This window comes from Monodelphis domestica, chromosome 1 (assembly GCF_027887165.1).
Source record: "Monodelphis domestica isolate mMonDom1 chromosome 1, mMonDom1.pri, whole genome shotgun sequence".
Taxonomy (NCBI): domain Eukaryota; kingdom Metazoa; phylum Chordata; class Mammalia; order Didelphimorphia; family Didelphidae; genus Monodelphis; species Monodelphis domestica.
In genome coordinates, this window is record NC_077227.1 from 147,421,904 (window position 1) to 147,435,663 (window position 13,760).

At 36.1% G+C, this 13,760-nt stretch overlaps 1 protein-coding gene and 1 pseudogene across 1 annotated transcript in view; one reads left to right on the plus strand and one right to left on the minus strand.

Annotated features, from left to right (window-relative positions):
• The window catches only part of KLF13 (KLF transcription factor 13), a 106,922-nt gene that overhangs the window by 32,080 nt on the left and 61,082 nt on the right, over positions 1-13,760 (plus strand). The window lies entirely within an intron of this gene.
• Positions 6,285-13,760, minus strand: part of LOC130453762 (charged multivesicular body protein 2b-like) — a 58,034-nt pseudogene continuing 50,558 nt past the window's right edge.

Sequence of the window (13,760 nt, forward strand, 5' to 3'; positions counted from 1 at the left end):
ACATTTTTTGTAACAATTTACAATTTACAAAATTACAATGACAACAAAACAATTACAACAATGTACAAAATAACCTTGTGAGGTGATAGTGCAATGATTATTATCTCCATTTTACAGACAAGAAAACTGAGCCTGTGAAAGATTTGCTGGTAATTATATGCTGGTAAAATCAACCAGTCAACTAGCCCCATGTACCAGGCACTATGCTACAAATTGGGGATATAAAAAAGATCACAAGATAGTTCTTGCCCTCCTCAAGGATCTCACAGTCTGATGGGGGTTACAACATGAAGACAACTGTGTGCATACAAGATATTTGCAGAATAAATTGGGGTAATCTCAGAGGAAATGAACTAAGATTAAATGGAGACTGGTAAAGTCTTTTTTTTTTTTAATTTTATAGAAGGTGGAGTATGAGTGGAACCTTGAAAGAAGCCAAAGAAGCTGGGAGATAGGAGGAGGGAGAGTGTTCTAGACATGGGGAACATTCATGAGTACTCAGAAGCTGGAGGTGAATGCCATGTGTAAGGAATAGCAAGGAGGATGTATGACTGGGTCTCAGGATACGGAAGTAAGTTATACAAAAACCAGAAAGGAAGGAATGGACAAGGTTATAAAGGGCGTTGAAAGCTAAGCAGAAGAGTTTATATTTGATTTTGAATATAATAGGAACCCAATGGAGTCCCTATTATTGAATGAAGGGAGAGAGAGTAATACAGATAGACCTACATTTTAGAAAGAGACAATGGACAGACAAGTGGAGGATGTATTGAAGTGAGGAAAAACTTGAGAAATGGAGACCAGCTAGCAAGTTTTTTGAAATAGTTCAGGCTTGAGGTAATAAAATATTATGAGTGTAGAAATAATGGAACTTGACCACTGATTGGCTATGAGAGACTGGCATATAAGACAGAATGAAGCGTCAAAGATAACACTTAGGCTGTAAGCCTGGGTAACTGGGAGGATGGTAGTAATTTCAATAATAATTAAGAAGTTGGGAAAAGAGGAGAGTTTGGAGGAAATTATGAGTATCTTAGGTTGGTTTTGAACCGAAGTCTCTTAACTAACTCAAGTTCCAATGCTGTAACTACCAGGCCATGCTACCTGAGGCTGAATGAAATTAAATAATTTGTTTATGGTCAATAACAATTTTCCAAGATTTTTTGAATTTTAGAACTAGAACATATCTTAGAGTTCAGAATACCAATTAATATTTTTCAAAGAAATTTTTGTTAATTACCCTGTTATAGAAACACAGAATCATAAATCCAGATCTGAAATAGACCTTAGGAGCCATCTAATTTAATTCTCTCATTTACAGATGAGAAAACTGAGGCTTAGGGAGGTTAAATTATTTACCCACAGCCACATAGATGGTAAGTGGTTTTCTCTTAGTCTTCAGTGCTGTAGTCTAAACAATATCAAATCCTTCATCTTATCCTGAATGATGCAGTAGGTTATCCTCATTATCCTAGTCACTTTTCTTTGGGGACTCCAGCTTGTCCATGACCTTGCTAAAATGTGACAGCTAGAACTGAAAACAGTTCACAAAATATAATCAGACCAGGGCAAAGGACCATCATAACACCCCATGTTTTGTTTTTGTTTTTAACTCTTACATTTTGTCTTAGTATCAGTACTAAGTATTGGTTCCAAGGCAGAAGAGAGGTAAGGGCTGGGCAATTGAGGTCCAGTGGATCACAGAACTAGAAAGTATCTGTGGCAAGATTTGAATGCAGGACCTCCTGCTGCAGCCTTGGCTCTCTAGCCACTGAGTCACCTAGCTGCCCCTGACAATATACTTTTCTTATGCCTAGGAGAGTAGTCACTTGTCTTCCATGTTCCACTTTTGACTTATTTTGAACTTCACTAAAACTCTCAAATCTTTTTTCAAATGGATTATTATCTATTTGTACCCCATCATTACATACTTATAAAGCTTATAATTTGAATCCAGTTATATTTACATTTATCTCTGTTAAATTTATTTTAGTTGAGTCTCATTGTTATAATCTATCAAGATTTTTTAAAAAACACTTATCTTCTAGCTTAATATCAATTCTAGAACAGAAAAGAGGTAGGCAAGAGCTAGGCAATGGGGGTTAAGTGACTTGCCCAGGGTCACAAAGTCAGGAAGTTTCCAAGGTCAAATTTGAACCCAGATCCTCCTGACTCCAGACCTGGCACTTGATATCTACTGTGCTATTTAGCAGCCCTAAGATTTTTTTTTTTTAAGATCTTAACTTTATCACTCAACTTGCTGTCTGATTGCACAGTCTTGGGCCATGAGCAATTTTGAACCTGGTTAGAAGCTTTAATTAATTCACTAGACTAAGAATCTGTGACCTGGGTTTTAGTCCTGGTTCTGTTATTAATGGATTTTGTGATTTTGAATAAGTCACTGGATTAATTCTAGTGTCTTCCCTTTTGTTTCCTATTTATTCTGTATATAGCTTGCTTTGTATATATTTGTTTACCTATTTCTTCATTAGATTATAAGCATCTTGAGGGCAGAGACAATCTTTTACCTCTTTTTTAAAATTCCCAACAGTTGACACAATGCCTGGAACATAGTAGGTACTTAATATTTATTGGCTGAATTTCTCAGATGTCAACTTTCTCATTTATAAAAAAAAAAAGCCATAACAATCATCAATATCATAATGTTTAAAAAAGTAACCCCCACAAAAAAGCAGTCATTTCATCTACATGTGAAATAATTTGTAGAAAATAAGATGTACAAGAGTATAGTCAATTGTCCTGATGGTTTCCACCTGAACTTCATCAAAAGAAATGAAAAGAATAAGATAAATCAAGAGTTATAATCATTGTTATTATCCTCCTTATTGTCATCTTCATCTCCATGATACATAGAATGAAAAGTTTTCTAAATATAGAGACCAAGCTGAAGAAATCAAAATCACATAGAGTGGGTAGTGAGGGGACTCAGTGGATTGAGAGCCAGGCCTAAAGAAGGAGGTCCTAGGTTCAAATCTGGCCTCAGACACTTCCCAGCTGTGTGACCCTGGGCAAGTCACTTAACCCCATTGCCTAGCCCGTACCGCCCTTCTGCCTTGGAACCAATACACAGTATTGATTCTAAGATGGAAGGTAAGGGTTTAAAAAAGAAATTACATGGAAATGAGATGAGGTATACAGAATCCCATCATCCTTTCTGCTACTGGAGTTGTTCTAAAGATACTTTTTGTGGACCAAAATCAGATAAGATTATATCCCAAAACTTTTATTCAGTTTAAAAAAAGCAGTTATTTTATTCCTTTGGAGAGAATCTTCAGAATTGTAATTAAAGTAGGATATCCTCTTTTCCCAGGACTTTTTCTATTTGAACTCCATAGAAAAAGATAAGAATGAGATGAACAATAATAGCAAACAACAATAATGATAATGATAGCTGACATGTAGAAATTAGTATATTGGACTAGATAATCTGTAAATTTCTTTCTAGACCTTAAATTCTGTAATTTGGCAAGAAGTACAGATTCCCTTAAGTTTATATATTTTTTAAAAAATTCAGTATATTTCAGTATCTTCAACAGTCAGAACAGAGAATCAGAGCTTGATAGATCAATTCAATTTCATGAACATTAACTAAGTACATAATATATACCAGGAACTGGGATAAGTGCTGGGGATACAAAGGTGAAAAAAAAGTGTCTGCCCTCCAGAAACTTACAGTCCAATAGGGATAGGACAAGTTGAAGAATAATTATGATACAAAAGTAGAATATAATAGAAACAAAGGAGACCCGTAAATCAAGGAGAGAGGGAGAAGACATTTAAAGGTGGGGGCAATCAAGGAAGGCTCTTTGAGTGATATATAACTTTCAATGTAGACCTAAGGAAGAGAAATATTTAAAAAGGTAGAGATGGAGCACTTTATATAGTCTGGAGCCTATAGGAAAACATAGAGGTTTGAGGGGGGCAGTGAGGCAGCTCAGGAGATGGCTGGACACTTTGAGACTAGTTGAAAAATCAGTTAAGATAGAGTTGTTATTGTTGTTATGTGGTGGTGGCAGTGGTGGTCCTTCATTTTCAAAGACTGGAGTATGGTGTTGGGAAAGCAGAGCAATGTGAAATAAACATGGGAAGGTGGGATAGGGAAAAAGCCAGACTGGACAACCTTAAAGGTCAGGCTAGGTAATTTGTGTTTAATTCTATGGATAATAGGGAGCCACTGGGAATTTTTGAGCAGAGGAGCAGTCTACTTAGATGAGTGCTTTAGAGAGATTATTTTGATAACTCTGTGAAAGATGGATTGAAATTTGATCCAAATATTTCCCCATTTTATTACTTCTCTTCTCATTTCATCTTCATTGATCTTATTCATATAAAGCCTTTTATTTTTATATAGTTAAAATTGTCTATTTATCTAATATGATCTCCTTCATCTCATTTAGCTAAGAATTCTGCAGTCATAGTTATAGGAGATACAGATCTCATTTTCTTTTAATTGTTTTGTATGATGGGCCATTTTGTTCTCAGATCTTTCATCCGTTTTGATTTTTGTGTGTGTGGTAAATGGAATAAGCTGCTGGTCTAAATATAATTTTTGCCATATTGATTTCTATTTTTCCTGCTAATTCTTATAAAAAAATTCAGGATAATAAGACCTATAATAGATACTATGTAAATATGTGTTTTATTGGTACTTAGAATAAGGATTATTGTAAATTTCCTAAAGTAATTTTATCATATAAAGTTTTGTCATTGGTAAGAAGTGTCACTCAGTAATGACAAAGACAAGAAGTTTGTTTTTCTTTAGGAATTAAACCTTTATTGGATTTTAAAAAATAAAATAATTTATAAAAATGAGTAGTCCCCCCCAAATAAATGGAAAGGAAGTAAACACAGTTAACACTATTATTTACACTCAAGAGCACCAAAGAGTTGAAGTATTTTCTTTCTTTCTTTTATTTTTGTTTGGGTATTCCATTAAGACTTAAATGGGTTTTTAATATTCAGGAAAGCTATGTGAACTAAGGAATTCCCATCATCAAATCCTAAATCAAAGTGCAATTTTTTGATTATGCAGGTATAAGAGCCCAAATTCCCCTTCCTACCCATCAATCTTTAAGGAGTATTTGTCTTGAACTATCCTCTTTTTTTCAGGGTTTATTTTATCATCATAATAGCAAACAATTCCCACTATCCCCAATTTTTCAGATGACTTAACCCTGATCTCTTCTAGTTTATGGTGATAAATTCTAAGGGAAAAATTATTAAATACATTTTCTATCATAAAATTATTTTAAATAATGATACTAAATTAAGATAAGGACTTAGAACTTATTTCTGTTCAATTTTCCCTATATATACATTAGCTACCACAGCATTTCTACCTTATAAAAATACAGCATAGTATATTAATACACTTTTTAGGCAGCAATTTTCTGACAAAAATTTATTTACAAAAACTTTAGTTTTGCTTTAAAATTGTAATGTTTAATATTATCATTATAGTAGTAGTGCTTAATATTAGACACACTGGCATCTGTAGAATAACTTCAGTCTAAGGATGAATACAGTTTATAAGATTGTGGACAATAAGAGTACATTTCATATAGAAAAAGACATAATAGTTCTTTTGGGGATCAACAAATTGTTACATTATTATTGTAAAATAAAATCAGTGACTTTCAATGCTTTTTGCAAAGTTTTAGAGCTTGAAGAGACCTTTTGCAAATTATTTTGAAGAGACCCTCTCATTTTACAACTGAAGAAACTGAGGTCCTGAAAGGGTCAGTGACTTTTCCAAAGCCACACAACTGGTTAGAGCTAGTTATAGAATTCAGGTCTCCTTAATATTAGGTCTATTTACAAACTAATCAAGTAAAATCAAAAATCCCAGATATGACACCTGGAGAATTCTCAAACTAGATTTCAATTATAGTTTAAAATTGATAATTCAAGTTTCTCACTAATAATTTAAAGATCTGCACAATATTTTTGTACTGCAAGTATTTAAGGCAGGTGCTAAGAATGTTTTTAAAAGTTATTAATCTTACATATCAAAAGAGGACTTTACTTTCACAGCATTTTAAATATAATTTTGATAGTTGGAATTCTTGTGACTATGGTTCAAAATCAGTTTCAAAAAATAAGCAGCAAATGCAGGCCTCTTGTCAACTGAATTTATTGAAATTCTTTATGTTGATGCTTAGTGCCTTTTCTCTACATGGGGCAAAAGGATTTAGAATGCAAATGTGATCTGGCACTAACCTTAACAGAATCTTAAAATAGAATACCATGCAATGAGAGTTTTAGAATAATCATTTCAAAGTCTTTGGTAATTAAGATTCAAACTGTTTTTTCTTTTCATTCTTTGGCAAAAAAACTTAAAACAAGATGTGGATTAAAACTTCATTGACTGTCTTTTCTGAAAAATCAATAAATTTTGTAGAAAAAATCTACACTGTGCCATTTTTATACTGATTGTAAATCATTAACACACATCATAAATACATTTCAACTAATCTACGTCCAATGCTTTAAGTGGCCATCCAATCTCTTCATCAGAGATACTAGATGCATTTGATGTGGATGCAGATGGTAAGCCTCGGGCAGCTGATGGTGCTTTGGCCATCTTTCCAGAGATTTCAATTCCAATTTCATCAAGCACCTGGTTCACAATATCCTGGTTTTCTTCATCATCAGATCCATCAAAAATGTCATCCAGTGTATCATTGATCATTTCTTCAGTCATTTCCATTTTCATGTTTTTCCTTCTGGAAATTTTGCATTGTTTGTAATGTCTTTTGTGGATTCCTCTTCTTGTAAACTGCCTGCACTGTTTTTGCAGTAGTTGACATGGCTCCAGCCATCTTCATCTGAGAGTTGATTACTTTAGTTTGTGTAGACATAGAAATGACTTTTGAACTTACAGCAAAAGTTCTAGTTTTCTGTTTCCTCAGTTGCACAATCTGTTTAGCTAAAACTCTGCAGGCTTCTTTGTTACCATTCTTGGCCATTTTCTTAATTTCTAATTCGAGCTGTTTTTCCTGTTTTTCTAATGCTGCTTGAACTCTCATTATAGCCCTCTGTGTACCTTGTAACTCTCAATTCTGCTTCTTTATTATGTCATTTACCATCGTCTTCTTGAAAAGAGAGGCTATGATCACAGACCTCTGTGCTGTTGGACTGGGGAAGAGGAGAGAGGCCCAGGGGACCTCAGAAGGGAATGCAAAGATAAGAAATTTAAGTGGAATCCAATAGGTTTTTATTTTTAAAAAATCTTTAAAGTGGCAGTGGGATTTGGTTTAGAAATCTAGGTATTTAGTTGTCTAAGACGATATTGTATTTTGTAGGTTATATTTTAGATGGATAATTTCCTATTGAAATTTTGGCCAGATCCTTAATATAACCCATAATATACTTATAAATCATGTCTAGGTTGACCTAGAGATTTCTGTAGCTGCTTAACCCTATTTATTGTATATGATTTTTTAGATTATCCTAAACACCAGAATTTGGCTTTGGGTAACTTGGGTACCTTTTTGGTTTTTAGTTTTTATCAGCCTCTTGTTTTTATATCAGTCATTTCAGAATATGCCATGTCTCCTTCTCCCATTCCCACTCTTTCCAGTGAACTTTCCCTTGAAGGAAAGGAGTGTGGTAGAATGGGAAGAGTTCACACATTGACTCCTTCTGATACAATATGTAACATTCTACAACTGTATTACCCCTGCCTCTGTAAATTAAAGGAGGGAGATGAATCTCATCTCTTCTCCAGGACCAAACATTGGTATCTGAGTATTTTGGCCTCCTTCCAAAACCTTGTTCCTTAGTTCTGGACTAACACTCTCTCCCTGCCCCCCCTCATTTTTTTTCTTCAAAATTACTCTTTATTTTTCTGCACTTTGCTGTCATTTCCCCCTTAGTCTTCTCTGCAACTTCTTACTAGTCCATTATAGTCTGTCATTTGTTCACAGATGATTTCAGATTAAAAAACCCTTTCTTCCAACTCTCCCATTGTACAGAGAAAAATTTAGAGAAGTAAAGTCACTTATTTAAGGCCACACAGATACTAATAACACAGCGATAATTTGAACCCTGATATTTTTGCTCCAAATCCAGTCCTTCTTTCACTGTGCAGTAGAAAGGGCCCTGGATAGTCCATAGTGACTCTCTTCTCTTTGGGTGATTTTGGAAGGCTCATCTTACCTATCTGTGTTTCTGGGTCCATGAGAATTCAAGCAGACAAAGCTTTCTGATATCACTGTGGCAACTAAACTTGAAAGAGAGTACTCATTTCCATAAGTGAGTCATAATAATAACAATAACTAGTATTTATAGAGTATTTTATACTATGCCAAGTACTTTAACTTGATCCTCACAATTCAGTGAGAACAACAACAAAATCCAACACAATGAGTCCACTTCTTTATTATTTATTATAAACATAGGTTTATCTGCATATACAATATTTATTATATTTATTAGGGAAAGGAAGATTATGATTGAATAGGAAATCAAAAGAGGATGGGTAACCATTATCTAAATGATGAAGAACCCAGGGTGTTGACATATCGTGCAGATTCTGATGGCAATGGCCATTGAGAAAACAGAAAGTCCATAAAATAATTGAAGTCCAGCAGCCTGAGACTTTAAAGGTAATAGATGGCAAAATAAATTGATGAAAAGGAATTTGGACTCACCAGTATTACTTTTAAGGAAATAATAGTGTAATCTAGCATCTGCTTTGCTAACAAAGGCTACCCAGAGCAGATCTGTAACTAGGATGTTCTCCAGGATGTCAAAATAGAGGAGGAGATGCTTCCTCCCAGGGAGGTATATATTTTTTTCCTTTCTGTGGTGATGAAGAAGTTTGTTGTCCCCATGAACACTTTATAGTTTTCCTCCAACCTGTTTCACAAGATCCTTTGCCAAACCACAGGCTACCAGTCTCAGAGTCCTCTTACTAAAATCTCTCTCCCTCCCCTAACAGTGCCCTCTCATAACCCTGTAAAGATACAGGTTCAACTCTTTGGGGAACATTGCCCCCTTTTCTGGTGTAACTGTATTCACCATAGTAATGCTGTTGGTCTTCTGTGTCTTCATCTCTCACATCTAGACTTTGTCACCTTCCTCCCTGCTGTGGGCTGTTCTGGGAACTTCTAAGACCGCCACTTTTTTTTTCTTTATTCAAAGATATTTTATTTTCCCATTTACAACTACCACTTGTTTTTGTCCCAAGTGGAAGTCTCCCTGGTTTAGTCTCTGACTTAGGGCATGACTTCTCCCATCATATTTGCTACCTACAAGTTCTTGAACAATGATGGTCCTTGCCCTTGCACCTGGATGGGAAATGTTAATCATTATTTTCGGCAGCTGAATTTCTAGTAGTTGCTACTCGGTTGTACTGAGGATTAGCTGTCAGTGATGTGAAGTTTCCTTCCCTTTTGAAGTGTTCAAGGTTTTTCACAATCATGGTTCATTTGCTTGGAGTGGACAGTTTCCTCTTGCAAAATGACTGGCTTGGGTTAAGTTATCCATAAAGCTCTTTCAGTGCCAACTCCAGGCTTCAAGTAGTCTTTGTTGATGAAAATTCAGTTTGTTGCATTTTGCTGAGCCTCTGACAAACCCTGAACTGGCTCAAAAGTACCAGAGTTCCTATTTTTTCTGATGAGAGATTCTTTCCAGTGGTGGGAATGCCACATCCATCAGCCATCTTTCTCCCCTTCAGTAATAAAACCCAGCTCTGGTTATTCTAGTTCAAGGTGTTGGCACCTGGATTTCAGCTAGAGCCAGTTGGAAATGCAGCATCTTCGGAGAGTTTCCAGCTCATTCGTCTGTGCTTAGCTCAGCTAACTGGAGTTGAATCAAAAACTAGGAAAGCTTTACCATGAAAGCTGTCAGAAGTTAGGCCTCTAGAGTGTGCCTCAGAGAAGAGGCACCCAGCACAGAGAATCGTACAATTTGAGAGCTGGAAGGAACAATAGAGATTGACTTATTCTACTTCCTTGTTTTGCTGATGCAAAAATTGAGGCCCAGGTAGAAGATGGCAGTGACTTTCTCAAAGACACACAAATGGCAAGTAGCAACACTAGGATTTAAACCTGGAGCTTACCTCTAGCATAAAAATCAGTAAAGAACAGCTAGAATTTGAACACAGGCCCTTCTATCTGATATCAAAGACAGATTTTTTTCCATATTCTGCTTATGAGCTTTCAACAAATATTTACTAAATTTTAGATGATCATTATGATGGGAACATGATAAAGTGTTGAACCCATGGAGAAAGGAAGTAGTACATTTCTTTCAGACAAGCAACAATTTCTGCAACATGCAACAGTTTTTGATTTTGCAAACTTCAAGAATATAAAACAATCTAAGCAGGAAGGGTCTTGGTCCCTACCTGGAAGAGGAATAACCTGAACATCTAAGATATGGCTAGTCCTGAGATGTATAATGGTGGATAATCTGATTCAACTTGCAGAATCCTTAGAAGAATGTTAGAGATAGAAAGCACATTGGAAATCTCTTAATCTAATTCAGTTCATGGGATAGATACCGAGATCCAAAGAAGTCATGAAATCATATTGTCTCTAACTTTTGAGACTAAAACCCCATCTGTTTTTCTATAGCATGTTGTCCCTTTGTATTTGATACCTTCAGAAGGTCTGAAAAGGCCACTTCCACAAGGCAAAAACAAATAATTCCCTTTCCTTTCTTCCCTCCCCTCCCTCCTTCTCAGCAGTGCTTGAAATTCCTTGAACAGCATACAAAGTCTTTCATTGGAGTGAAAATGTAAAATGTATAACCCTTGGGAAAAGGTAAAAGAGTAATTTAAGTTCATATTAAAGTGTGAAGGACTGATATACATTTTCTGAGAGCAGGTATTCTAGACAGGTGTTCTTAACCTGGGATCCATGAATTTTTAAAAAATATATACATTTTGATAACTATTTTAACATAATTGCTTTTCTTTGTCATTTTAGATATTTTATATCATTGTTTTAAAAACAATACTCAGCAAGAGAGGAAGAGAACTGTCTTTAGACTTCACCAGCCTAACAAAAGTATCCATGACACAAAGGTTTGCCCCACAACTCCCCCAGCATTCTAGGGGAAGACCTGGCTTGTGGCTAGATTGGAGAGAGAAAAGGAAAAATACCACTGAGTGAGGAAAAGATCTCTGATAAGAAGAGTCCAGAGGCACATTGGTCTTTTTTGGGGTATTTTTGTTTCTTTATTTCCCTGTGAGGTGACTATGTTGTCAATAGAGAAATGATGGGGCATTTGACTGATGTCCAAATCATTCCTCTCTGCCCATGGAATATTTAAACTGGGTTAGAATATCAGAATATAAAATGGATTATATGTTTATGAATGTCCGGTTCAGAATTGAGACAGAAATCCTCATCTGCAAAACACATTTGCAAAGAAATTGATAACATGTGTTTCATAGCCTAAGAAGAACAGGGCGTATTGGCCTGCTTGAAGTACCTAAATTTTTGGAAAGAAGACAAAGTAAAATTCACAGCTCTTGGCATTATTCCTTTTCTTTTTTAATCCATTCACATATCACAGGCTTAGTTTTACAAACAGAATGATGTGCTGGAATGCAAAGTGAATGGACATTGGAAGGGACCTTTTCCAACCCACCTCTCCCATTTTGCAGTGTAATATAGGACCAGAATGAGGTCACCTACACTTACAATGGGGAACTAGAGAGAGAGAGGGGTGTGAAGGAGCTAAAGAAATGGAGAGAGGGAAGAGATTGACCCTCCCCTATCCTTCCCTTGGGGAAGGTAGCACAAATTTGTCTTCTAGAGGGACAGAACATGTCCCCTCAGAGATTAGGTTGAATATGGAGGTTAAGGGCTGAAGGAGAGGGTCCTAGAGAAATGATCCACTGCCTCCCTTCTTGATCTTGGCTGTTGTTGAAGGGCAGAGTAATTTTCCTGCCCCTGGGTTTCCCAATCTCCCAATTGCCACCTTTCTCCCTTTTAGACCTGAGTCACTCTCCAGCCTGGTTTGGAGCTAACTCCCCTCCTTGGGGGTAAGGATATAATTCCCCCCACAGCTTCAGTCCCTTTCAGTGATGTTAGAAAGCATACCTGATCTAAAAGGATAACTATTCTAGGGAACACACAAGGCTGGGAGAATGGGGTGGTTGAATGAGGAAAGTGGAACGTGAGAATCCCTATGAACTAACAACTGACCCCCCCCCAATCCTGAGGGTTTAGGTTGTTGGTCTGACCCTCTTTTGGTCAGTTGTTGAGTTTGTCCTTCCTCCTAATCTAACCTAGTTGTAAAATGAAGTTCAAGGGCAATTTTGAGGATAGGGAGAATCTTCTTTGGTAGATGACTTTCTATAAAGTCCCAAATCTACTTTTATTGTCTTCTGTTGGAACCAGAGGAGTTTGGGGTTCACTGGAAGATGATCTATATTCAGAGAGGTTCTCTGTCTCAGAGGATTCCTCTCAAACCATCCATTCTAGGAAGGCTTCCAAAGATAAGTGAAGTGACTGTTTTTGAATCCTCTCAGCTCTTCTGTTCCTTTTTTGGAATCTTGGGTTTCCCTTTCTCTTCCCCCACTTGGGTTGGTCTTTTGCATTCTGGATCTGATTTTTCTCTCTTATAGCAGATTAGGAAATTGAGAGCCAAGGAGGTGACCTGCTTTTCCTGAAGTCATCCAGTAGAAGAGCTAGGATTAAAACCAAGGTTCCAATTTCAATATTTTTACCACTTGACTAAGCTACCTTATATCAAACTGAGTGAATTTTCTATTACATATATATCATGGGGATTTGATGAGGTTTTTAGGTGTTGAGAAGAAGGAAGTCTTCTTTTAAATGATTTTAAATAATTAACTGATTGTGTTGATTGTGATGACTACATTTCAATCTCTTTTGACCGTTTAATTTACTTTTTCCTATTTGACAGTAGACCCTTATGATTTTCAAGTAATAGTATCTTTTTTCCCCATGTTCAAGGAGTGAATGAGATTTTGGCCCAATTGTCTTCCTGTCTCTCAGTGTTCCTTTTCTTTAAGATTATACTGTTGGATTAGATCTTTAAGGACCTTGAAGCTCTATGACTTAATGATTTATACTTATGATTTTGGCATCTTTAGAATAGAATAAATTGATACAAATTATAGTAGGAAAAAACACTGAATTAGGGAGGCAAGAGACTTTGAGATCTAGTCCTTTCTTCCTCTCTGGGTGAACTTGGGAGAGTTCTTTAATCTCTTTGGATCTCAGGTTCCTTATTCATAGGACAGGGATACCTTGACAAGTTAAGTGATATGGAGCAGATGATCACTCAAGGTTCTTTCCATTTCTGTGATCTTTGATTATAAAATTTTTAGTGAGTTGCTAAAACAAAACAAAAATCAGTTGATTAGGGCTTTTGTACCAATTAGTTTTCTTCACAATCTCAAATTGAGATCTAAGGCTAGATCCCCTCTCTTAGATCCCCTGGGATTATCCTAATTACAGTGTGCTTATCCAAGGATATTTCATGCTGAGTGTAAAAGGCTGAAAAAATGGCAGGCTAAGTTTCCCAAGCTAGGTAGGGAGGTTGCTTGATTCAACAGCAAGAACACTAGCTCTGAAGTCAGAGAACCTGAATTTAAATCCTACCTTTTATAATTCCTAGCTGTGTGACCTCAGGAAAGTAATTTAACTACTTTGGGCCTCAGTTTTTTCATCCATAAAATGAATAGTTTAGACAACATGGCCTCTGAAGTCCCATCCAGTTCTATGTTTATGCTCCTGTTATGCATAGCTTCA